Genomic DNA, 27,730 nt, shown 5'->3' on the forward strand with positions numbered 1-27,730 from the left:
TTGAATATATTATTTAGCAATAATATAATTAGTTTTTAATTTGCATATTCTCCCCCTGTCATCGTGGTGTTTCTTCCGGGTTCTCCGGTTTCCCTGTATTTCAAGAACATGCTGAGGCTAATTGGACTTGCTAAATTGCCCGTAGCTATGCATGTGTGAGTGAATGGTGTGTGAGTGTGCCCTGCGATGGGCTGCCCCCCCATCCTGGGTTGTTCCCTACCTCGTGCCCATTGCTTGCGGGATAGGCTCCGGACCCCCGCGACCCAGTAGGATAAGCGGTTTGGAAAATGGATGGATGGATAATTAGTTGTGAATTTGCATATTGGTGTTTCTTCCGGGTTCTCTGGTTTCCCCGTAGTCCAAAATCATGCACGATTATTGAATATGGATGAATTGTTAATTGTTCTGTAATAAGCTGTGGTTCATTCGTTCTAAAGCTCAAAATATCTCCAAGTAGTACATCAGAAATCACGGAGTGACAAGGAATCTGCCATTACGATTAAAACAACTTAACCGATCACATAGGAAATGCAGTCTAAAGTTTCTGACTCAGTCATAAACAGCGTGGCTGGTTTGTGGGAATATTTAACAAAAATGATTAAGGAGAAAAAAGCGAACCAGATCACCGAAAGGCAGTCGTATTCCGCTGAATGGGAATACACTGGGCACCGCATCTAATGATCACGTTTGTCTGGGAGAAATTGATCATTATATATGCGGATGATGGTTATTACCGCTTTTTTCTGCTTCTTAATTATGTCTCAGACAGATTACCATCTGATTCACATATGTATATTTATATTAAAATACGGACAGCGTCGCAATTTACTTCATTTTATTGACGATTTAAAACTACAGTAGTTGTCTCAAACGCTTTTCAAATTACAGTACCTTACCAATTAAATTTCTGAAGTGCGTATAATGCCAATACGATATAACACAATACAGTACTGTACATAATATTCAATTCAATTTTATGTATACAGCGCATCTTCGTAACCTTACGTTGTCTGAAAGCATGATATGTTCCCAAGGCAGTCTGTGTTTCTCATCTTTCTGGCTCTTTACTGTAGGCTGTGAAAACGATCGTTTCTATTTATGTAGGCTCCTGAAACGTATGTAATATATTACCTATATTGTTAAAATACAGAAAACAACACACAGACAAATAAAAAAAGGTCATGGATTTTAAAATGGTTTGTTACTTAATACTCAGGCGCTTGTTAATATTGATTCAAAAGTTCAAAACAACAGACATGAACTTGGCACTTGCTACATTATAAGTGTGTATCAGATGTATAGTAACACTACGGAGCCCCTGTGTCTCCATATCTCTGCATCGGAAAATTAGATGAATAAGCAATGCACTTTTGTCCAATATTGCCTGTGCCCGCCCAGAAATTAGCCAGAGCTTATTAGCGAAATAACGTTACATCATGTATTATTCTGTGGGAAACGAAAGATCGATCTGCTGGCCAGATGTAATAAGAATCATAAACAATGCAGATCGTAAGTAAAAGTAAAATATAAATAAAAGTTCTGAACTGTGTTCCGTTTTGATCAATTGATCCCCCAAATAACTAATAAATTATTAACCAACAAAGTGATTGACTTATTTATCCTCCGTTGTTTCGGCTTGGCGGTGTAATTATGTGTGGAGTTTAAGCTACGATCTTAAAGTTCCCAGTTTCTATTGTGCGGTGTGACACATGAAAGTGACCAGGAGTTACAAAAGGCATGACAACCCAGGAACTTGTAAACCGGGACCAGGTTCCGTAACTTCGCTGTGAAAGCGCCTTACATATGGAATCTGTGCCAATATTATCAAGCAAACTTTTTTGACATCAAGCAAAAACAAGGCTAAAGAAAAAAACTAACTGAAGCAAAAAAAAAATGTCATCTCAAAAGTCAAAATTATAACTTGCAAACACATGATTGGTCTTTTGATTATGTTTTCATTTGTTTACGTTGCAAGCTTACTCGCTCGCGCTCCCCGACTTTTTTGTTTATAGTTCTGACATAAACGTCTCGCGTGGGCGGGTTTTTTTTTTCAGAGTCGCGTCCCCATTGGCTAATACGTTTTTGACTGACAGGTCAGTTCCCCCCCACCGCGACCCTAAATAAGACAAGTGGTTTCAGAAAATGGATGTATAGTGTAATAGAAACTGTGTTGCGATATTGTAAGAGAAGAATATTGTAAGAATATTTCTGACAGTTTGACGGCTAAGGAATGCAGTGAACTACATTACTGTAATGGGAACACGTGATCTTTTAGCATGTAAATGTTGAGATTACCCAGCTCCATGCCAAAGACATGGCTGAACTTGAAGCTCACCCACAACCCAAAAACCAAACCAAAAAACACTGTTACTCATATTTATATTCAATTTGCTATTGATAAATAATTTGATAAATAATAAAACTATCTAATAAAAAATCAATTATATGTTCAATATTCATTATTTTAGTATATATTTTGGCTATTATCGTCTCACACTGTAGCCCACACATAGATTATGAGTTTACTCAGAAATGTCAGTCTTGATTTAACTGAACATTTTAAAAGTAGAATGTCTTATTTATTGTCCCTTGAAACCTTATCGTTTAGCCCAAGGAAGATCTAGAGTCTAGATCTACAGCTGCATCATTAGCCATGCCATTGTCTAATATAACATTGTCTAGTCCAGTGGATCCCAAACTCTCTCTGCAGGGCCCCCCTTTCCCAGATAGGAACATTATTGATCCCCCCCCACCCCATTCAATCTACACAGGTTCAGAATCAAACTTTATTTAATAAAGTTTTCTAATCGAGCGAAACAAATGCAATTACAAATGGTGCAATTTCATCACTGTGGGAGAAATAAAGAGCATAGTGAAGTTATAAAGAAGAATAAACAGCTGTCTCCACAGGAATGGCTGGGAAATTAACCAGCTCCCAGTCAGAAGAAAACGTAAAAGGGGATCATCTCAAGTCTCACACTTTTCCGTGGCTGGTGTGGACTTGCTTTGTGCTGCACATCTTCTCAATTCAGGGTTGCAGCTGGGAAACAGTCACTCTTAGTTCCTTTTCAATGTGCAGCTTTGATCTGTATTTTGTCTTAATAGAGACCACAGCAGAAAAGCTTACAGGTAGGATGTAGCAAAAGGAAGGAGTGTGCCCACAGCTTTCCCTCCTAACACTGAGTAATCCTTCTCCACTCCAATTCAAAATGCAGCCAGTGTTTTAGACTTAAACTGCAATGAACTGTTCCTCCTCTGCAGTGCTGAAATCCTCATCTGGTGTAGCACTGAAGGGGTCTCCGATCCAGTCAAATATTTTAGGCTCCTGGAAACGTTTTTGTAGAGTGGAGAGGTGAGCTTTCATGTATGGGATCATTGTGTTCTGAAGTTTGTTGAGCTCAATGAATGTTTTCAGGTTCCCAAATGAGTCTATATTTCCCTCAGTAACTCGCTGCTCCCACATCTCCAGTTTTCTTGTGAATGATGTGATTTTATCTGCCCGATGTGGAAGGTGTGTATCGGTGCCTTGCATCTGCAGATTTAGCTCACTGAGTTTCTGAAACATGTTACTCAAGTATGCAACTTTCAGGAGGAATTTGTCATTTTTAAACTTATTGGCAAGCTCGTGACCCTCTTCCTCCATGAAAGCGCTGATCTCATCTCGGAGCTCAAATATTCTGGTAAAAACTTTCCCGCGTGACAGACAACGAGCCTCACTGTGAAACAAAGCAGCTGTGTGGTTGGAGCCCATTTCCTCGCACAGGGCAGGAAAAATCCGGACTTTGATGGCGCGTATTTTAATGCAGTTTACTGTAGCGATGACATCCGTCATTACATCGTTTAGCTCGGGACTCAGCTGTTTAGACACCGACGCTTCTCAGTGGATCATACAGTGTGTCCATCGCACATTGGGGGAGATGCGCTTCACGAGTGCTTGCAGTCCGCCCCGTTTCCCAGCCATAGCCTGAGCCCCGTCGGTGTTTATGATTTTAAGCATTTATTCTGCAGTGGCTCTGCCAGTAATTTACTTACAGAATCCTTGAAAATTGCTGCTTGAAATCCTCAGCATCGATACATCTGATGTACGTTATGAATAAACAGTCTCTGTCACTGTCAGTAGCTTCATCCACCTGCAGCGTGAAGTGGCGTCTTTCCCGCACCTTGTCAGTCAGCTGCTCCTCTATGTCTTCTGACATGTCATGAATGCACATCGCAATCATATTGTTTTATAATGGAATTGCCTTTTACATGCTGGCTGTTGTTTCATCAATCATAGTTGCAACCATATCGATAGCGGAGGGAAGCATTAATTCCTCAGCTATTGTGTGTGGTGTTTGACAGTGAGCAATTCAGTAGGCAACTTTATATGATGCTAGTTGAGCGTTTTTAGGCAAAGATACTGTATAACTTTAGTAATGATGCTTTGTTGTGCACGGCGGTTTGTGAGTTTTCCTTTAAAGAAACCAACTGGCTTATCTTTATGCTTAGGGTTTGTTGTCTCCAGATGACGTCTTAATTTGTTTGGCTTCAGACTGTCAGCAGCGAGTATTTTCAGACACACAACACACTGTGGTCTCTCCTGGTTACCCACCATTGTCGTTGTGAAACCAAGGGCCAGATATGACTCATCATATTTTCTCTTCTTTGCTTTGGAGCTTGAACTTGCAGCTGATGAAGAGTCAGCCTCTGCTGGAGGCTTGGCTGGGTGCACAAACTTGTCCATGTTTTTGCTAGCAGTGTTCGAGTGGAACGTAGGCTATCCTATTGGCGTGCCCCCCTGCAATACCTGGGGTGCACCCCCCAGTCTGAGAACCACTGGTCTACTCTAATATAATGGGTATGGGGTTTAGGCACAACAGACTTTCTTATTCTGTAAAACACGTCACATTGCTTCCAGGTCAGGTCTGCGCTACAATCTAAGTTGAATATACTGCTATTTTACTCAAGAGATGCTTTCACAAGCTACCAAAGATGGGTGCAGGTTGACATCTAAAACTCCTGCCACCAAAATGGATAAGGGCTTTAAGCTATACGCTTCCTCATACATAAGCAACTACAAGTGAATGTATCTGCTTATGTTATCTAATGTTATTAGGATAGAGCCTTAAGAAAAATTGGATTTTATAATGTTAGCTAACGTTAGTAGTCCTGAATGGGGATAATTCAGTACGTCACTAGCAATCTAACACCAACAAGTTAATCTTAACCGATAGAGAACTCTCTGCAAATTTCTGATTTCTTATTGTTAGCTATTAGAGCTTCATAGTCTTGCTGTTGCTTATTTTCCCCCAGTATCATACAAAGACAGGCTGAGTGGTGATGTTAGCACCTGGGCAGCCTGTCACATGGCTATGAGGAAGCCACACAGCCTGAGAGTAACTTTAGGGATGTGTTGGGTGTTCTGTTGGAGTTCTCAGTCTGTTCCAGTTCAGGGACAGTATTTATCAAGCTTCTTAGGATATAAGTAGGAGTAGAATGATCAGTGATCATGATCCGGCCCCCTTGACTAATAATATTATGGTTCTTTATGGCATATTTGTGGTTCTCCCCTATTTATAAATTCATGTCTCACATTATATATCCATAATATCCAAAGATTTCATGTGATGGAAACTTATGGTTGAAATTCCTTGATTTTGTGCATTATAATATACAGCAGAAATCACTGCTAGGATTGTCCCACTTCTAGAACTTTACTGGTCATGACAAGTACATTTTCTTCTTCTCACTAACATTTGGATATTTAAATCCAATAAAATGCCAACAATAAAAACCAATAGCTTTCTCCTTCTCAGACAAGTGGATGTAATGAGACCTGGTTTCTGGTTCGGTCATGTGACCTTTGATATAACCCCTATTAAAATGCACAGTTTGTTACTAGTGTGGTATTTGTGTGTTTGATGTTGATCTGCCCGGCAACTAGATGGCCAGCCATTGGTTCAGGTGTCGGATTCCTGGTCATCCCTATTCATGAACTTGATGAGAATACCATCAAGAAATCGCCAGACCACCGCAAAGCCCAGTAAAGAAACCAGTCCTGAAGCCTGCTGGTGAAGACCTGCTACCCAACAGTGAACTGCAACCCCAAGACAAAACCTTTTACCTTAAACCTTCACAAAGAGAGAAATTCAAAGGGGCTCCACTCCAACAACCGCTCAAAACACCGCACCTTCTGGAGTGCTACCATTCCCTCAGCTCATCACCTCTACAACCTACTGTCATCCACCTAAAGAAACAGATTCATATACTACATCTGTCATGTTAGTTGTCGTGTTAGTTAAGAATAAATGCATGTTTTTTTACACAACTTCAGCCTCCGTTCATTGAGTGCTCACTGCCTCTGTGCGAACTGGCTGTTACGCTCTGAAACCTCAAACTCGCCTGAAATATCATGAGACTCTCTCTCTCAACAGCCATGAGGGGAACTTTGCTACCAATCGTTTACATGATCTGGTAATGCAGCTCACTGGACGTGCATTCTAACACAGGTTACTAAGTGATATTGGTAATTGGTAAATCCCATTTATGTCTCACATTTGCAAACTCACGGAGATTCACAGTTGAGTTTGGAGGAACCAACCATTCGGTATAACCGCACTGCACTGCTGGAATTCATGGACACTTTGTTGATATAGATATAAGTAGGCAGCTACAAGTTCATAACGTCTTTCGGACGTTATTTAATGAGGCCATAAAGCAAAGATACATGTCAACCAGAAATCTTTGTGCCGACTGACCACCAGTAGCGAATAAGTTAACCTCATGAAATTTTTAAATGTGAAGAAAATAAATCGATGGATGAAGGAAAATAACACATAATTTCGATTCTATGTTTGATAAGAAAATAAACTAATTAGAAGCCATCAATTAACAAATCAATAACAAATAGCCGTTGCCATCGATGACTATGTTGTTTTGGATTGCAGTGATTCTCAGCTATCAGTCCGTCATATAACATTAGTGGGTGGCCTGTCAGTCAGCTCAAAAGCTTGAGTGCCTAAATGAAGATGTACAGAGGTCTGTTTCTCTTCATTTAATGTAATGTAACATATAACAGTAGTCAGTGTTGACGTAGACAAACTTGGTCTCCCAGACAGCTTTCCAACATGTACTCTAAATGTTTTCATGCTGCATGTTGCCAAGCCATTAGCTTCTGTCATCTTGGCCAGATTGTTTTGTTACCCCACCTCTTTTACATATCCACTGGCCAGGGGACACACGGTATAAGCATGTATTCCATACAACTAAATGGATTTTGTTGCAGTTTTATTTGCCTAGACATTGCTGGGCTGACTGTACTTTAAGATGACGGCTATCATAGGGCATTATGGTGTGTGTATGCGTTTCATTTTAATATATTAAACTTCTTTTTCATAGCATTGCTTAGGGAAGTTCTTATGAAACTTGAGATGGTGTTTGATCAACAAAAAATCATTATTGGTCTTGGGCTAAGTTGTTGGACCTAGGCATTGACGAAGGTCTGCTGCCCCTGCAAGACCTTCATCAACTCAGTCTGGAGCAGAGGATGCAGCAGGATCCAGACCTTAAACTAAAACTGATGAGCATTTCTCAGGGTCGGCATGGTGATGCAGTGGTTGGCACTGTTGCCTCATATCTCTGGGACCCAGGTTTGAGTCTCAGCCTGGGTCACATGCGTGTGGAGTTTGCATGTTCTCCCCATGTCCTCGTGGGGTTTCCTCTGGGTACTCCGGTTTCCCCCACAGTCCAAAAACATGCTGAGGCTAATTGGAGTTACTAAATTGCCCATAGGTGTGTGTGTGTGAGTGAATGGTGTGTGAGTGTGCCCTGCGATGGGCTGGCCCCCCATCCTGGGTTGTTCCCTGCCTCGTGCCCATTGCTTCCTGGATAGGCTCCGGACCCCCCGCGACCCAGTAGGATAAGCGGTTTGGAAAATAGATGGATGGATGGATTTCTCAGGGTTTTTTTTATATAATAAACAGACTGCATTCTATTCTGACGGTGCTTCTGAAACTAGAAGTGATCATCTTTTAGGATTATTCCTGTTAGGGCCTTGGGGGTGAGAACACAAAATGGCATCCAGAGGGCGGTCTGTTCATTCAGCCTTACCTCTAGTGCCAAGCCCCACATCTCAGCATCTCACCAGCTGTTGCGCGGCAGGGGGTGGTTAGCGCCATGCCTTTCACCTGTTTTAAAAGCACTTTAGAACAACATGCACCAACACCACATCTGAGCGGGCGAAGGGGGGCATGGGGTCTTTTCACACCCCCATTCTCTGTTCGCCATTTGGAGCTGGGGGCTGAGAGGAAGAGCTGGCCGCCTGGCCGGGGTCTGAGCTGCTGGGCTTCTCGGCTGCTGCGGGGTCCTGGGTGGTCTTCTGGTCTCCTCGCCAGAGGAAACAATAGGGGTCCACATAGAGTATATATGGGGAGTGAGAGTATGTGTACAGCATTCATTTCTGTGTGTCTAAATGTTGGGTGAATGTGTAAATATTTGTTTATGTGTGCATGAGGGTGGGAACGTATGCTTGTATATGTGTGTGCCTGTTTGTCTATACGCACATGTCAGGTTGGGTCCTAGACTCCACCTGAAATATCATCTCGGACTCTATTCCCCCCGCCACACTCCCTGCTGGTGGATGGGGCCCCCGGCCGCTGGTGCGTTGGTGGTTCTCGATGTCCGGGACTGGGTGCTTGGGTGGGTGCTGGTTTCACCTTCAGCGGTTGCCTGGCGGGGTCTTGCCCTCCTGGCTCAGTCGGGCCCTTGCTGGCGGGTTGGGGCGCCCTTGGATCTCTGGGCCGGGGGCCCGGTCTGCCCTGGTGGGGCCGGCCGCTGGTGTAGCCTGCGGGCTCGCCTCCAGGCCCCCTGGGGCTCCTGCACTGTGGCTGCCGGATGGCCTCCCTCCGGAGCTCTCCTCTGCCCTTTTCTGGGTGAGGGCTGCTATTCTCCCTGTGGTGGTCCTCCGGGGCTCCCATGCCCTGGGGGGCCTCTGGATGTCTGGGGCCCGGGTCTCCTCCGTGTCTGCTTCATGTCCTGAGGGGTGGGGCTGTGGCTCCCCACACACACTACTAGACATTTACATGGAGAAATCTTTTGAACACCAGCGCGCTCACACACACAGGTGTGCACACAGGTGTACAAACTGGTACTCACAGACACACACTGTCTCGGCTGTTGCTTCTTAACATGGTCATTGTGATTCGTACAGATGTTGGTTGTTTTCTCTCATCAGCAGGTATTGAAGCAGATTATCTGTGTTTTTTTTTCCTCTTTTCCCTACCTCTCTGTTTCCCTTCTTCTCAGTTTTCGTCCTTCTTTCCCCCTCTTTCTCCCTCTCATGAGGAAATAAATAAAAATAAATAAATAGAAATAAAGTAGTCCTCCGCAGAGCGGGGGTGGTGGAGGGAAAAAAAAATAAAAATAAATAAAAATCCCTGATGACGAGAGGACAGGGCCACTGTGCTACACGCACAGCCAGACAGTCAAAATAGGAGGCACAACGGGCCCCATCAGTCGGCGCGTGCACGACTACTATACTACAGGCGAAGCCGCCCCCTAAAAGCAGTCTGACTGCCAGGCACTTACCCCCACCGTCCAAGTACAGCAGTGATGCTGACTCGACTAGGGGGCCACGACAGAGCAGCGTGACTCCCCAACCGTTGATACCCGGTCTTACGGAGGCGGTGGAGAAGACGTCGCCCCCCCATACGTCTCGCACCCGATCAATAAAAGCCCCATCCCACCCAGTCTCCTGCAGACATAAAACAGTAGTGTCTTTGCACATTGTTAAAATAGCCTGCACCTTCGCCCAGGAGCACAGCCCCCGGGCATTCAAGGATGTCAATAAAAGTCATTTAAATAAAAAACAGGCACAAAGAGACACGATAAAACCAGTAAAACCAGGACACGGACCTAAAAGACACAAACCCACTAAAAGCAAGACGTCCCCACACCAAGTAAAAAAAAACCCCAGCACCACCACCCGCCACCCAACCCAATGAGCGGGCGACGTCAGGGATAAACCAATAATATCTCACCGGATAAAAAGGAAATAAAACAATAAAACTCATAAATAAACCATCAATAAATAAGTACAACACCAAACAAAAAAAAAAAACTAAAAACATGGGATGGGGCGCTAAGGGACGATGGCAAAACAAAAAAATAATCCAAACACAATAACCACAACTATTCAGTTAAAAGCCATCGCCATCATCCAGACCCGAGCTCGCAGCACGCAGGGATTGGGCAAAAATAATATCTGTGATTGAGATGAGCGTTAAAAAACCTCAACATTTTGTGGTATGAGAACTCATTTGTTCCTGGTTGCATTTTGACAATTTTTTATGTTTCTTGACATCACTGAAAATGCAAGTAGACTTTCTATTTTCTGTTGTGCATTGAAAAAGCATTACAAACATGGGTCTAAATGTTTCAAAAAAGGCATAATACATTATGGCCATTATGGCCATGTGTTTTGTGCATTATGAATGCTTCATGAAGCTGTCGTCTGTTATTTTTGTTTTTCTGATTTGGTTTTGAAATGGAAAATTCAAAGAATGAACGATACACATATTATGCACGGATTCAAAACACTCCCATCCTACAGCAACTCTGAAGGGGCACAGCTCACTAATGGTACTCATCACAACACACAAGAAGTACTAATACTGTGTATGTGTAAGTCTGTTACAGTACATTAGTGCAAAAGTTTCACATAAAAATTTTTCAGAAAATATAACAGAGCTTTTTAAGCTACTTTATATTTGTATCCAAATCCATTTCGCTATATTGACAGCGGAAAAAAAAAACTTTGCATCAGTGCAAGGCACTAAAAGGTTGTCCTGACTGTTTTAATGTTTCAGAGGTATGTTTAGGTGTAACAGGCAATGAACCAATGAGAATGAACCACCTCAGCTTTAGAAGGCAGCAGTGCATGAGCTACAGCAGATTGCTATTACAATGGTGCCTTTGCCTGCCAAGCCTGATCGGTTTTCATCTGTGAAAACAGACCTGCTCCTGCTGGAGCACATCATTTATGGGAGGACCACTGTTCCAGCTCAGCCTTCCAAGGTGAAACAGGTATGGGATGTAGCAGTGAGTATGTCCTCGTTTTCTGACATCAGCAGACCATCCGCTCAGTGCTGAGAGCGGTATAATGATGTCAGAAGACAGGGAAACCAGAAGCTCCCTGCTGAACCTGGTGTGTTTAAATATCCATGTGTTTGGCACGACTGAATGGCTTGGAGTCTGCAATCTCAGCAGCTGGACCCAGAGTCTCAGATCTCCAGAGTGCAGGGCAAACTTAATGGTCCGCTTATGTGTAAGGCTACAGTACATGTTCACCCACCCAGGACACGGTATGTTAATGGAGCAAAGCCTAGTAAGTTGTTAGCGCTCAAGCTCCTTCAGTGCAACTCCTTTGCTACTATTTCATGTGTGAAATCCAAATATGGTACTATAACCAATAATACTTAAATCAATGATTGCAAAAAATAAGGCTCCCAAGAATTCAAGCTGAAGTGTTGCAATATCCTATTGGCCACTGTTAGCCCATCCTCTGTTTCGTATGCTGTCCTTGGCCATGAGGTCTTCTCAACTCTATTACTCTATAAACTCTGTGATAATTTCGTTACTTTTAAAACATGGCAAGAACCCTGCTGATTGTTCCAGCTATCGTCACCTGTCCTTAATGAATTCAGATGTGAAGCTGCTAGAGAAGGTGTTAGCTTACCTTTAATCGATAATAGCTAAACTTATAAATCCTGAACAGGTCAGGTCAGGTCAGGTCAGGGCGGGGAGTGTGTGCTGATGCAGCGTGTCGCCGCACCCACCACATGGGGAAACTCCTTGGGATCTCAGTTGGCGACCCCCCAGGCAGACACACGGTCCAGTCCCACCCTCTGGAGATGGCCATCCATCTGCCGCAGCCATGTGTTACGTGGGCGTCCCCTCGGCCTGGTCCAGCCACTCAGGTTATCAGCAATGAGGATCCCATGAGCCGGATCATCCTCAGAGAAACACCATAGCGCCGTAACTGACGCTCCATCACAAAGCAGGTAACGTGCCTCATTCGGGACTCCTCTAGCAACTGCTCCTTCATCACAAAGTCAAACCAGCGATACCCAAGGATTCTCCAAAGAGACAGTACCTTACATTACAACAAGGAAGGAATAGTATTGGTCTCTCCAAGATTCTGAATTTAAAAAAAATAATCGACTTAATCTTACTGATGTAACCTGTATTATGTCATTACATATCTCGTTTTGATAATACAGTATATTGATACTCTGTAAACATTCAAAAATTGGTCCGTCTTGTTTCATTGTCACCCAAAAACTTCACAACTGTATCGAGAAAGGATCTGCAGCACTTCCGCGTGCATCATAACAATTGTAACTGCATTTACAGTTTTGATTTGAACATTCAAAGCAGCTCAGTTCCGCAGTTTTCACCCTCCCTGAGGTTGATCCGGCTTTTATTTAAATTTTACTTTACACTGTAGAAGGTAACACTTGTTCTCTATTAAAATATATCAGGGTCCTTTACTTGTATGTCATTATCCTGTTAAATTAATTAAAATAATGAGTAATGGTCTCCTTTTACATGATATAATTCTAATACTAAGTTAGGTGAGTAAAGTGGACTTGTAACGTTGCATTGCTGGAGAGAAAAAGCCGAGTCGAGCTTTGCACATGTGCAGTGATGTAGCAGGAGTTTCCATTGACTAGAACCTTCCACGTGGACTTGGCAGTCTGGGAGCATAAGCTTTTCTAGGTAAGTTGTTCGACATGAATGTTTAAATTTATTAGGTTAAATTTCACAATTTACAATCGCATATTTACAGGTACAGGCAATAGCGTTGTCACAGCGTCATGTTAGGCCAAAGTTAACCCGCTACGAGTTTTAACGCTAGCTAACTTTAATGTTAGCTAGTTAACATGAACCTTAAACAGTGAAGTATGAAGTCATACAAAAAACAAAAAAGAAGGTGACATCTTACAGTCGTGTTCTACTTGCTCTCAAACATTTTTTGTTTTGATTCAGTTTGATAAAAAGCCAACGTGTAAAGCTGTTCATCTTTATGGACAAGAATCAAGAATCGACATTTGTCAATAGACTGACAGGTAACACATGAAGCTCTTTTCTTCTTAAATTATAATTCTTATTTGATAGACAAATGGTCAAAGTGGTCAAGGCTAAAACAAATTTAACCAAATAATAATACAAGGCTATGAGCACTAACAAAAACCTCTACTCTGAATGAATTACGAAGGGACGGATCTCAGAACATGCAGGAGATGATGACACACAGGCCAACTCAAAACTACATGTCGTCCAAAATATACACGGCATGTAGGATGAAACAATAAACTGAACCTTTGGAACACTTGTTAGAGGACAAACATTTGGATTATTGCATGTTTAGGTATGTTTATAAGCCAACTTCTCAGTGGCTTCTAAAATTCAGACTCAGCATAGTCAAGTTTTAAAAGCAGCAAAAAGCCTGGAGAATTCTGAATATCAAACTCCATGTTTGTCTCAAAGTCACTGTATGATTCTAAGAGTGGCAGCTTTAGCGTATCTGCACAGGTCTTTGACATTGGGGAAAGATAATCAGTCAAAAACTGAATGCATGGTAGTGGTGTCATTCCTGCAAGTGGAAATGATGCTATAGCCCTCTGGCAAACATCAACACATCCTCTAAGGACAGGGCAGTCACTCGTTCTGAAAGGATAAGTCAGTCAATGTAAGGGGGCACACTATGTAGTACAGAATGTTACTACGACAGGTCAGTGCCCTCTTTCTAAGGAACTTTTCCAATAGGAGTAATAAGAGCAACAGGACCTCGCCGAAATGAACAGCCGGCATTTATTTTCAAAAACAGATATAAACAAAGTGTACCTCTTTTAAGGCTTTTCCCCACAGTTGCAATTACAAAACATAACCGAAACATACAAAATATACTCGGAGCTCTTTCAAAACCCCAAAGCAAAATGTCCAATCCACCCGCGTAGCATATGTTTGCTTTCAAGGTGAGATGAGGTCTCGGCGCTTATCTGTAACATGGGACGAAGGCACAAGGCACGGAAAGGTCCGCTTCGGCAGGCAGACGCTCCTCTTCAGTCTTCTCCTTCGTAGCCGCCGCTCGTCCGTCCGATCGACAAGTTTCCATCCAATGTAGAAAAAAAAACAAGCTACATAGCAGCGTAATACCCAATTCTCTCAAAATTAAGCTATCAGATCTGGAGAAAATCTTACTCGAAAACCCATATTCGTTGAACACACAGTAGTTTTGTTGGAGTTAGACTCCGCCGAGTCCGTTGATGAGGAAAGAGATGCATACGTGAGGCGAAGGATGGTTGTAAGTCCGCTCTCTTTATTCCTTGCACAGACCGCGATCCGGGAGCCGCTCAGATGCACAAACAGTACATACCCGAGGAAGCTCAAACTCTATTGTCTGTGTCTGGCTTATATAGCCCGTCTGGGGCGTCAGCAACCCCTTCCCTTGTTAGGCCCAGTAGGTCAAGAGTAAGCATAATGTCACAACAACCCTGCAACACACACCTTCTGCTTTTTCTGCTACACCAGTCTAGGGTGAGGCCTCCTCCCCTGCCTGCCTGCAAGTTGGTTCCTATTTTTTAGTGTGACAAGGTTTAGCACAAAGCTTGGCCCCCCTTCAATTTAGAATTAAAATTTACTAAACCTTATTGCCTGCATACTAGCATAGCATTTCTCTCGGTTAATATGGCTTCAACCTGGCTTCCCGTAGCACTATAGTTAAGCTAAATTACGAAAAACGACAATTGGGTTTTCACAAATGTGATTATTACCTCAATTTTCCTCATTTATACAGCAACCATCTGAGTTAACAGCAAAATTAGGAATATGAACGTCATTAGATATACATCCTTTTCATGCTACGCCTGTGCAACATATAGTTTAAGACCATGCTAGCTAGTGTTGCACATAGCGATCACCAAATGAACTCACCGGAGAAAAGAAAACAATATCCCTGTCCGACTTTCTACGTATACTATGCTCAATGCTTAAAAAAAGAAACGGTTCGCTATTAAACATTGTTGCGCTATTTATTAATTTTCTTCACATGAGCTAAATCTCCAACTCACTAACGTTCCACCGCTCGCGGTATTATTTCTCTTCTTCTTCCTGCTCGCTAGTAACTGCAAATCTGACCTCCTCCCTCAATACGACATACTGCCATCTACTGGACAGGAAGATCTGAACAAACCTAAAAGTGACATAGAATATAACCAAAATGAATGAACCATTTTTATAGGCTGCTTTAAGTGGATCACATCAACATTTACTGTGTTTTAGGGTCTTTAATATGTATATGGTCTGAACATGCTTTCCAAATCTGCAGCAGTCAGCTTCTTAGCAGAATGGTACAAGACCGGAACTAACACACTTGAATGCTGTTGCAGCGCGGTCAAAAACTGCAGAGTTGAAAGTCCATCTTTGAATCTATAAGGAGAAATGATCTTGTAACAGTTTACTGGATTTAAAGATCAAACGAACTATGAAATGCAACAAATCTACAGAACACATATAGAACCAACTTACCAAAATGTCTTTAAAGTCCCTACAGACAAGTCTATGCTTTAATTTTTAGAGATAAGGTTTGATTGCATAGATAAACTATGGAAGTGTTTTAAGAAAACTGAGCCTCTTCTGTGAATGTGACGCACACAAGAATTTTGTCACAATTTGTGTGTTTAATGGGTATTTTGTTCAAAAGCAATACTAGAATTGCTATTCCATTGTGTACCGCTAGAGGGGGTTATAGCCTAACGGGAACATTAGTTGAAGTTTCGCGGGATTTTCTATAGACAAAGAAACGTCTGGTTTATGTTGTCTGGGCCATGCAAGTGTGTCATTCAGTTTGTACATCTGAAAAAGGCTCTTTCTTGAACAGGTCTTTTTATGAGCATCTGATGACATTTAGGCAACTGTCTGAATATTATTAATCTGAATAAAAAATAGCACATGCGAAATGCACGTATAAATATGGCAGTTATTATTTGTTTCCCCATTACTCGGTCAGCTCTGAAACTAGCCTACTATTGGTAAAACGGACATGACTGAGTGATCTCAATTTTGTAATTAACATAACAACTGGTAACAATACAATATATCTTGGTTGGTTTTAGCTGTTTTAAGTGTGTTCATGTCTTCTTCCCAGAAAATGCTACTAAGGATGATCAGCGTATTGCCCATGCTGCTGGACTTTGCAAAAAATTGGTGGGACATTTCTCACACGACTGGAAGCAGAAGGTGGCACTGAAAGAAGCACAACAAGAGCATAACCTCCCAGAGCATTCATTCATCACGGAATGCAAAACCAGGTGGGGCTCAAGGCAAAAGATGATGGAGAGGGTCTTGGAGCAGCGGCAGGCCCTATCTGATGTCCTCTTGGCAGAGTGTAAAACACAGCATCTGGTTCCCTCATGGCAGGACCTAGATGTGCTTAAGTCTGTAACCTTGGCGTTACACCCTTTGCAAGAATTCATTGATGCTCTTTCCGGGGAAAGCTATGTAAGTGTTTCATATGTTAAACCTGTACTTCATCTTTTGAAGACCTCATTTCAAAGGTAGATGACTCTGATTTAACCAAAACTATAAAAGCAAATATCTTGGATTATATGATTACAAAGTATGATGACGCAGCAACACAAGAACTACTGGACATTGCGTCTTTCATTGACTCCAGGTTCAAGGGCAACTACATTAGCAAAGAAAAAGTCAAAGACATCAAGACAAGGGTGATGTCAGAAATGGAAGAAACAGCACAGAAAGTAATTAGGTTACACATTTTATGACATGCCCGAATACTGTAATCGCATGTTGCATTATCTGAATGTGGATGGAACATATCTATTTTTTTATTGTATTCTAAACTGCCTCTCTGTTTTAGTAGGGAACACTTTCTGACAACACTGAGGCCCAAAGCATGGATCCACCAAGTGACAAGAAGGCAAAGCGATCATTGGGCAGTTTGCTGAAAACAAATCCAGGCTCCACTCCCACTCCATCTTCCATGCAGCTGGGGCAAGCTGTTGAAGCTGAACTGAACAGCTACTTGCTGTCCCCGACCATTGACAGTGAGGCAGACCCTTTGCCTTGGTGGAAACTCCACCAGGTCACCTACCCAAAGCTAAGCAAACTAGCTCAGAAATATCTTTGTATACCTGCCACTAGCTCACCCTCTGAGAGGCTCTTTAGCACATCAGGGAATGTGGGCCCTTGTGAAAAAATAGTATGCCATTAACATATTTAAGCACACCCTATTTAGAGAATACTTCTATCAGACTTTTTTGACCCAGCTTTAAGTATATTTAATATACTAAAGTTGTGATAATGATATTAATTTAATATATTAAAAATATATTCAGTGTATTGACGTCATACTTTTTTGACCGAGCTTATTTCATACTTAAATATACTTTAAATATATTTAATGGAATGTACTTTTAAACATACTTGTAAGATGCTGCAAATATATTGCCCATATACTATTTACATGATATGTAAGCATTAATAGTCTAATTTTACTGCAATTTAAATGTTTCTGCATTCTACTACAGACATTAAGTATGCATATTAATATGGAAGAGTTATTCCGTTAAAACTGGGAAGAAAACTCGAGACAACATTAAGAAAAGTTTTTTTATTATGTGTATCAACCACAACATATAAATCAAACCAACAAAAGAACAATCAGCATCAACACTTTACTTGCTGTTTGTTTGTTTTGCAAAGCTCTCGTTATTGCACTTTCTCCTCAAGATATTCTTCACCTCTTGGGAAGAGGTCCCTGGGAATTGTGCGATGACGCAATCTGTTGATAAAATTTCAGATCACTTTTACTGAACCAGACAAATGGTGAGCATTACTGTAAATCAAGAGTTTCAAATGAAGGCAAACCAAAAATTTGAAATCTCATCTGCAAAACCCGTGTGTACGCAGGTTACCCTTTGCTCACAACCAGTCCCCTAATTAGAGTTGCAATAGTAACCTGCACACACAAAGGGGCTTTCTGGACATCCCTTCCCTAACATCTGCATAATGTAATTCCACACATCATTGGAGCGATCAGGAGTTTGGTTGAGATCCCTCTCTTTTCACATTTATAAAGCTTTTCTAAAGTTTCAGTGCCATAGAACTGATATGATTGAGAATAGATTTGTTTAAAAGACACAATAAATCTTTGCGGAAATGCAAACTTTACAAAAATTACTAAACTAATGGGCAACTTGCCTAAATTGTGCACAGAACATACCTATTAATGCTTTGACTTTTTCAGGGTCCAGCTGGTCTTTCTCTGGCAGGTCCTTATGATTGCTTGCATGCTTCCCTGTGATCGATGAGGATGCCAATGTCTCCTTCCCGAAAAACAGTAGTGCCAGCTCTTGTGTATAAAGTGACATCCTGGTTTTGCTCAAACGATCAAAGAGCCTTTTCTGGACTTGAATGCTGGAGTTAGGCAATGTTACCTGAAAGTAAAATGTTAATTAATTTAATTTTTCTTTATGATTAACTTCCTTTTAGTCATGTACTTCAGACTTACAATACCATGTCCAACAAAGGTTAAGATGCTGCGTAAAACATAATATGGGAAACCTATCTATGTGCTAATCAGGGGCGCCGCTAAGGGGGGGAAAGTTGGGACAATTCTAAGGGCCCACGCCCTTTAGGGGCCCCAAGAGATCTGAATGGGTGTGGTAGGGGGGCCCAACCTCATATTTTGTCATAGGGCCCAAAATTGCTAGCGGCGCCCCTGGTGCTAATTAACAATATTTCCCATCTTTAGAACTTATCATATAAGGATAGCGGACCTTTATTATAACCATTAATGTTTTGAAAATGAGAAGTAATACAAAAATTACCAACTTGCCATTTTTGCTCATTTAATGCAATGTACAAACATTTACACTTGTTTGATGTTTACAAAATTTCTCAGTTGATGTACATGCTTATTTAATTTTGTTTCATTGGTACAGAACTAGGGCGGCATGGTGGTGCAGTGGTTAGGACTGTTGCCTCACACCTCTGGGACCCGGGTTCGGGTCTCCGCCTGGATCACATGTGTGTGGAGTTTGCATGTTCTCCCCATGTCGTCGTGGGGTTTCCTCCGGGTACTCTGGTTTCCCCCCACAGTCCAAAAACATGCTGAGGCTAATTGGAGTTGCTAAATTGCCCATAGGTGTGAATGGTGTGTGAGTGTGCCCTGCGATGGGCTGGCCCCCCATCCTGGGTTGTTCCCTGCCTCGTGCCCATTGCTTCTGGGATAGGCTCCGGATCCCCCGTGACCCAGTAGGATAAGCGGTTTGGAAAATGGATGGATGGTACAGAACTAACACCAATCTTCCATGCCAGGAACCGTACCAAATTGAAAGTTCTGGTAGTGAACCAACCACCGAATACACAATAGTAGCAACAGCATTTGTGATTATGTAACCCATCCATGTAGGAGCAGTAGGGCATGCAGCGGCAGTAGTGATGTGGGACGATACCTTGATCAGCGCCACATTACTAGCCTAGGAATTGAACTAGCAACCCTGTGATCACAAGAACAACTCCCTAACCGTTAGGCTACCACTGCCCATCACCAGCTGATGTGAGGCAAAGACTGTTTCTGTTCTTTCAGCATCCTGCTTGCCTCACCTGGAGTATTATGTGGATAACCTTAGCTGAATATCATGTAGAAGTGGGCTATGCTCTTTGAAATCTAATACTTCTGATGCATCAAACAAGGATAGCTATATAAACTGAAAGAAATTTAGTTAAATGAATAATTAAAATTTTAAAATATGACAATAACATGAGTTAGATGCAGTTACTGCCTATTTTGTAAGGAACTATTAAAGGTCATCTGCAATCTGTAACACAATAATTACAAGAAAGGGCTTAATACCATGACTGGTGAACTTGCTGAAGCTGCTGTACCAGAGCTTGAAGGTCCTGCTGATTCGCTGCTCGGAGTGCTCCAGCTGGGGGGCGAGCCAGTGTGGCCAGCCAGTGGTAATTTTGACACTACGTCTTTTAGGGTTTTGACAATTGCAGGTAGCTCTGAAGAGAAATGGTGTTTTGCAATGTTTTGGTTAGTGCTGTGTATGAAGGTGAATATTTCATTTAAATACATAGAATTAATACAAAGTCATATGCTATTTCATAAATATGCTACTGAACATGCATAACTTTGAGCATCACCAACAACGCTTTGTGCCTTCTGTGGTAACAATACAAAATTATTGGATGATTTATATTTGAACCATAAAGCCATTTACAGACCTGCCAACCATAGGAAATTTTTTTGAGTACCACAACGGTGGCACTCTCGCAGACTCACACTCGCTTGGTGAGCATGACCGGAGTGCACAAGTGGTGACTTTAGTTGGGGGCAAGAGCGTAAATTTGGTTTTGATATTGGTGGGGACATATAAATCTAACACCCACCTAAACCCACCCCCCATAAGCTTATCAACACTATAATCGTTGGATATTGGTGGGGACATGTCCATGTTAATTCTACACCCTTGGTTGGAGGGGCAGCAATTTATGACTGGCAGGTTGCTCGGCCAATCATTTCATGTGGTTTTCTTTTACCACAATTAAAACAGTTAATATGCATGTGATGGTTGTATGTACCATAGAAAACATACCTTTAAGAGCCTTTATGGTCTCCATGTCAAGACAACAGCTGGCACTTTGGGTTGTACTTGGTTTGATATAGCTGTCATCCTCTTCATCCTCTGAATCACTTACCAACTAAAATAAAAAGAAAAGAAAACATTAAGTTGTTACCTTTCTCAGTCTTCAGACGAGTGCGGGTATCCACTAATGTGCAGAGCCATAGAACTCTGGAAGCATGTTTGGGAAACCCTGGGAAGAAGGCTGCACACTGCACTATATTATGTGCTGTAAAGTTAGTTAATAAATGCAAATTTATAATTTACTGACAAATAAACTTGTATTTGTATTGAACAGCTTTAATTTATAATTCAACAAAATATTCTTACCAGGCGTTTTGACATACTCCTTTGACGTCGGGCACAGTCACTTTCTTCAGAATCATAACACACCGCTGTGGGAATTACAGACCTTTTTTTCAGAATTTCTTTCTTTAGCCTTTCTGCCATTGCAATGGCAGCATCCTTGTTTAGGGTGGGGTTCTTTTCCTATATTCAAATTAAAATGGTCAGGGTTAAAAATGGTAAAAAAATATATATTTATTTTATAACATGAATGCATTTTTGCAATAATAACATATGGTACTGGTAATTTGATTACACTTCCAGTAAATAACATTGTTTTACAACTACCAGATCATTTGCATTTACCATGCCTTCAATGGTTGGAAACATTTCAGAGTTTCACATTTCTGACAAATCTAACAATAGTGATTGTTTGCTTACCTTCTATTTTTCATTGACATTTTCAACAAGAAATCTGCTATTTACTTTTCTCTGTCTCTTCACATTCACAGTATTCCAAATATCCTCTCCACGAATGAACTTGTCTCTTTTTTCAGCCATGATTTTCCAGTCATCTGTAATAACGACATTAAAGAAGGATAATGCACACTATTTAGCATATGCACCTTTACTGTACAGTTGCACCGATTGCAATTTTCTTGGCCATTCTGTTTTTTGACCTGCCAATGTGTTTCGATTGTGCTGTTAGTTTTCTAATTTGTTAAAATGAAATGAAAAATTTTGCAGTTTAGCACACTCCATGCACTTTTATCTCAAAGCAATGAGCTAACGTAGACTCGGTGGCAAATTTAGACATGGACAACAGACATGCTAACCGCATCTACTAGCTACTAAACCAGACTAATGTAATTATTATTAACTAGACAAACTAGTGTAATTAATCTTCAGATTAGCTTACCTCCAAGAAGCAATATCTTTGCAGCAATACCGAGTTCTTTCTTCCCGCCTTTTTTTGATGGCCAAAGAACTTCCACCCAACCGTCTTCAGACTCTAAATCGGGGCATTTTGTAACCTGGGTTATGTCCTTCTTGTCTGATTTGTCTACAATATCTAAGCGTTCCACCTCTACAGACCTATCCTGAAAATAAAATAATGCTAAATTGTATTTTGCAGACATCTATGCCGCTATGCGTTGCTTATTAATTAGCAGAGAACAATCTGGTAAATCAAGGAACTAATTGCACACCTTTTTACCGATTATCAGTTTGAAAAATTGCATTGTCGCGCTGTCATTGGTCACACTTGGCGCGCAAGCGCTGCTTAGATCAGCCAATGGAAAAGACGTTTGCTGGTTTAATATTCTATTACCATCGTGACATATAATATTTAGTGTTAATAGCAAGTTGCCTGATCCTCAAAATATAGACGATGAAGTGTTACGATAACTTGCGTTCATAGTGGGGTACCGCAGGGTTCGATTTTAGGACCACTATTGTTCCTAATTTACATAAATGATATGGATACCAATATATACAGTAAACTGCTGAAATTTGCAGATGACACCAAGGTGGGTGGTGTAGCAGATACTGAATTAGTGGCTCAGCAGCTACAGCGGGATCTTGATTTAATTAGTGACTGGGCCGATACCTGGCAGATGAAATTTAACGTCGATAAATGTAAGGTACTCCATCTAGGGAGCAGAAATATAAAGTACAGGTATTTCATGGGTGTCACTGAAATAAAGGTAGCTGATCATGAGAAAGACCTTGGTGTGTATGTTGATGCTTCCATGTCCCATTCTCGCCAGTGTGGGGAAGCAATAAAAAAGGCCAATAGGATGTTGGGGTATATCTCCAGGTGTGTGGAGTTTAAGTCAAGGGAGGTAATGCTAAGATTATACAATTCCTTGGTGAGACCTCACCTAGAATATTGTGTGCAGGTTTGGTCACCATATCTTAAAAAGGACATTGTGGCCTTAGAAAAGGTGCAGCGTAGGGCCACAAAAATGATTTCTGGTCTTAGAGGAATGTCATATGAGGAACGGTTACTTGAGCTAAATCTGTTCAGTCTCAAGCAAAGGAGACTGAGGGGGGACATGATCCGGGTATATAAGATTCTAACAGGTTTGGATGCTGTTCAACCAAATAGTTACTTCAGCATTAGTTTAAATACACGAACTCGTGGCTATAGGTGGAAATTAGCGGGAGAACACTTCAAGCTGGATTTAAGGAAGCACTTCTTTACACAGCGTGTAGTCGGAGTATGGAATAGCCTTCCTGATAATGTAGTGCAAGCTGAATCCTTGGGTTCCTTTAAATCAGAGCTAGATAAGATTTTAACGACTCTGAGCTATTAGTTTAGTTCTCCCCAAGCGAGCTTGATGGGCCGAATGGCCTCCTCTCGTTTGTATAGTTCTTATGTTCTTATGTTCTTATGATACTGATAATCAGATGTAACTTGCAGATTCTGATTTTCTCTTGAATTTTTATATTCATAAACATCAATATCTGAGGATGGATGAATGGTGTGAGAATGGCAAAAAAAGAGGAAGATATAAGAGATTCTTGGAGGAGGATGATTCGCGAGTACCGATAAAGACTAAATACAGACGCAAGGTGACAAAGGTATTACATCTGAGTTAATTAGCAATTTCATTTATTATACTGTGTAATGTTACTGAATATTTAAGATAATTCCATGTTTTGTTCTGGAGGTACAACAGACTAACAAGACCCATTATAAGTCATATATTGAATCCGGAATCCCTATTCCTAGGAAAAGTGCTTACAGGAAAAAAACAAAGCAACGTAAGTCTTATTTTTAAAATGTACCGACTTGTTATATTTATTCAAAGTGAAATCATTTAAATATGTATTGTATAATATAAATTTGACTGAATTAGTGGTGTATGTGAAACATTAAAACGTGTTTTTTTAGCGCTCAGTTGAGCATTCTGAAACAGCTAATGAATCTGAGCAAGAAGGTGTGGGATTTCTTGGACAAGAGACAAAGCAACTGAAGGTAAATAAAATACATTTAAGATAAGTAGATATTCTGCATGAATGGAAACATATAATAGTCTGACTGTACATTTTAAGATTTCAGATGAATTATTTGAAGCCCATGGCCCTGATGTACATGATGAAAATCAAACAGATGTCGTACAGTTACAGGAAGAAAAATGCACATTAGTAAGTTTAAGCTGTTTCATTACAATTAAATAGCAGAATGGAATTCTAAACAAGGTGGACAGGTGCAATGTCATTTATGGAAAAAGTAGAAGCAAATGATCCTGTTTTTTGTCTAGCACATTGCAGAAGCTGACACTCAACAAAGTAATGAAGATGGTAATGATGAACGCGAGATCCATTCTGAAAAGACTGCCATGAGCAGACAGGTACTGTGAATTTTTGAATCACATTTGCACAAATAATCTTTGGTCCCCAGGAATTGCTGTATGTAAAAGGTGGGCGATAGGACCTAAAGTTAATATTACAGTATTTTTCACTTTTTAGACATTGATGGTATTATATCACGGTATTACATTTTTATATTTACAAACAAAAAACACCTTTCTTGAATGCAGAATTTTATTTTCATAACAAAAGACTTAGTAAACTTCACAATTCCAAATTAATAAAACTGAAGAACAAAGACATAAGAATAATAATAAAAAATAAACTGAAGTGTACTATACTTTTCCAAATTATAATAGTTACGATGGGTAATATAACAAAGCACATTTTCTTTGTTGCCAATATATGTACAGTATAGGTAAAATGCTATTACTTGAGCATTAATAGCCAGTTTTTCTTTACAAACAGAAGCATCTCTGCCTTGTCAGCCACACTTATATGGTGGTTCCCCCATGGTTTACTTTGGTCTTACATGTGTTACAGACTGTGAGCTTTGTGACTTCTAAACTCACAGTTAAGAACTTTCACACTAATAATATGTAAACACATGGCTTAGTGTGTGTCCACGGCTGTGATGTTGCCTGTGCTGCCATGTAATATGACTGACTCGGAATTTCTTTATCCATTCATCTTAATGTGGATCTGATATCTGATCAGCTGAACCAAACCTGACAACATGAGGAAATGTTTGAGACCCATTGCTATGGCTTAGGATAAAACAGGATATCAAAATGGATATCATTAAAACATTTATAATACATTTCAAATAAGAGTTTCAGAGACTCTAACTTCTGATATGGTCTCTTAATTTTTTTGTTGTATACATTAATCTTGTTTTCTCTTTAGGTGGATGAAACTGATGATTGTGATCCCCTTTACCCTGGTGCACCTCTGACCAAAGGACAGAGTCTGCTTTTACTGATGTCATACATTCTTCGACACAGCCTCACAGGGAAAGCGCTTGAACATATCCTAAGGTTGTTTAATGAACATTTCCCAGGACTGGTGCCTTCAACAGTTTATCTCTTTCACAAAGCATATGGAGAGTATGGACATTATGAACCTCATTTCTACTGTTCCTCCTGTTCAGGCTATATTGGGATGAGTCACAATAGTCCAAAGCATTGTATTTTGTGTAGGGCTGAATTTAATGTCAATGAAAGCCTATTGAACGGCTCGTATTTTCTGGTTCTTAACTTGGCGTCACAAATTATGGATGTTTTAGAAAATCCTAATCTTTCATGGTGCAAAAAAGTCAGATCAGAAGGTAAACTTTGTGACATACAATATGGAATGGAATATCAAAAACTTGTATGCAGTGGGGATCTTGGTGAGAATGACATCAGCTTGTTATGGAATTGTGATGGAATCCCTGTGTTCAAGAGTTCCAAATGTCAGATTTGGCCTATTCAGTGTCAAATAATTGAGCTAGACCCACAACAGAGAAAGAATAATATTTGTGTCCCTTGTCTTTGGTTTGGGAAAAATAAACCCAACATGTTCACATTGCTACACCCCTTTGTGAGTGAGGCTCTTGTACTTGGGAAAGATGGAATCAAATGGAAGGACGCACAAAACAGAGATCAGGTTTCAAGAGTCCATGTTCTGCTCTGTAGTTCTGATTCTGTTGCTCGACCTCTCCTCAGAAATACTAAGCAGTTTAATGGTACTTATGGATGTGATTTTTGCTACCATAAAGGAGGAGGTCCATACGCATCCTGTACTCCTGAGCCCTCTCTGAGATCAGAGGAAGAGCATTATATCCATGCAATGGCAGCAACACCAAAAGAACCTCGATTTGGTGTCAAGGGGCCCTCCCCACTAATGAAGCTCAGTAAGTTCCAAATGATAAAAGGCTTTGTACCTGAATATCAACACAGTGTGTGTCTGGGTGTTACAAGACAGCTTGCATCTCTGTGGTTTGATTCATGTAATCATGAAAAAGAGTGGTACATTGGAACTAAAACTGATGTTGTTGATAAACAGCTAACTGCAATCCAGCCTCCAGTAGAGGTGACAAGAACACCTCGTTCTGTACAAGATCGCAAATTCTGGAAGGCATCAGAATGGAGGGCTTTTCTTTTGTTTTATGCATTACCAGTTTTTAAAGATGTTCTGCCAAAAAAATTCTGGAATCATCTTTTTCTTTTAGTTTTTGGAATTTACGCATTGCTTCAAGAGAAAGTGGAAATATGCAGCCTTGACTTTGCAGAGCTCTCACTGAAAAACTTTGTCACTGAATTCGAAAGATTGTATGGCACAGAAAATGTAACATTCAATGTTCATTTGTTAACCCATATTGCTACAAGCGTCAGAAACTGGGGGCCCCTTTGGGCAACATCTACATTTTCTTTTGAATCCTTCAATGGAACACTCCATGTGAAAGATGCATGATGAAAGATGCATGAAGGATGCTAATGAAAATATGCAATGCTTGTTTAATGAACTGCAAAATGCCAATGTAGTATTAGCAAGTTCACAGCGAATTAACGAACTCGTTAGAGTCTTTGGTAGTCCTTTTGCCCAAGAAAATGTACCTGTTACACACAGGATTGCAGTAGAGCAGTTACTGGGCTTTAAAGTAAATTCCTACTGCTATTATAACCGCTTTATTGTCAATGGAATAGTTTGTCACGCAGAATCCTCTAAATTACGCAAAAGAAACAACTCTGTTGTAGAGCTCAAAGATGGAATGCTATGTAGCATCAAAAGTCTTGTACTAGCCAAGCCCCAATGCATGCATGACTGTGCAATGTGTGACTGCAATAGAAGGTGCTGTGTTTTAGTACAGGAATTGGTAAAAAAAAAAAAGGGGGCATTTGTGCAGAGACTCTCAGCTAAATATATCCAGCGAATTTATTCATGAGGTCACACGATCAGACAATGTAATTGCTGTTCATCCAAGTTCTTTCAAAAGGAAATGTGTTGTGATCTGTTTGAAAGCCAGAGCATTTGCAATTCCTCTGCCAAATAATATTGAACGGGATTAGATATGCTGTCTCTTTAGCACTGTTCATAAAATTTCCATGGTGGAGTTTAAACATGAACAGATACATTTGTCTTACTGTTAGGGCTATTTTGAGAAAACCTGAAAGGTATATTCGTCCAGTCATTGCAATGCATTGCAGTTATGGTTATCTTTGTGTTTGCAAATTTTGTAATTACTTTAGGCATTTTAAAAGGGTAGAAGAATTTCAAGTGAAAATGTAGATTGATTTAGCATGTATGTGTTTGTTCTTTATATAGACACACTCATACGTACATTTTTTTCAAATAAACCATTGTGCACAGTAGCTCCTATTTGTGTTATAACTTGTGAAGTGCATTAGTACAAATAGCTGTGAAAAGTAAATTAAATACATATAAGTGTGTGT

General features: G+C 40.7%; 1 protein-coding gene and 1 long non-coding RNA gene across 2 annotated transcripts in view; one reads left to right on the forward strand and one right to left on the reverse strand.

Moving 5' to 3' along the window:
* Positions 1-27,730, reverse strand: part of LOC125724529 (serine/threonine-protein kinase pim-1-like) — a 195,469-nt gene that overhangs the window by 14,068 nt on the left and 153,671 nt on the right. The gene's annotated exons all lie outside the window — the stretch shown is intronic.
* On the forward strand, positions 23,418-24,310 carry LOC125724532 (uncharacterized). The gene is made up of 3 exons (XR_007387212.1): positions 23,418-23,564; positions 23,654-24,131; positions 24,248-24,310. It is a non-coding gene; the product is annotated as an uncharacterized LOC125724532 (long non-coding RNA).

The sequence above is a fragment of the Brienomyrus brachyistius genome, unplaced genomic scaffold, assembly GCF_023856365.1.
Source record: "Brienomyrus brachyistius isolate T26 unplaced genomic scaffold, BBRACH_0.4 scaffold57, whole genome shotgun sequence".
In the NCBI taxonomy this organism is placed as follows: Eukaryota; Metazoa; Chordata; class Actinopteri; order Osteoglossiformes; family Mormyridae; genus Brienomyrus; species Brienomyrus brachyistius.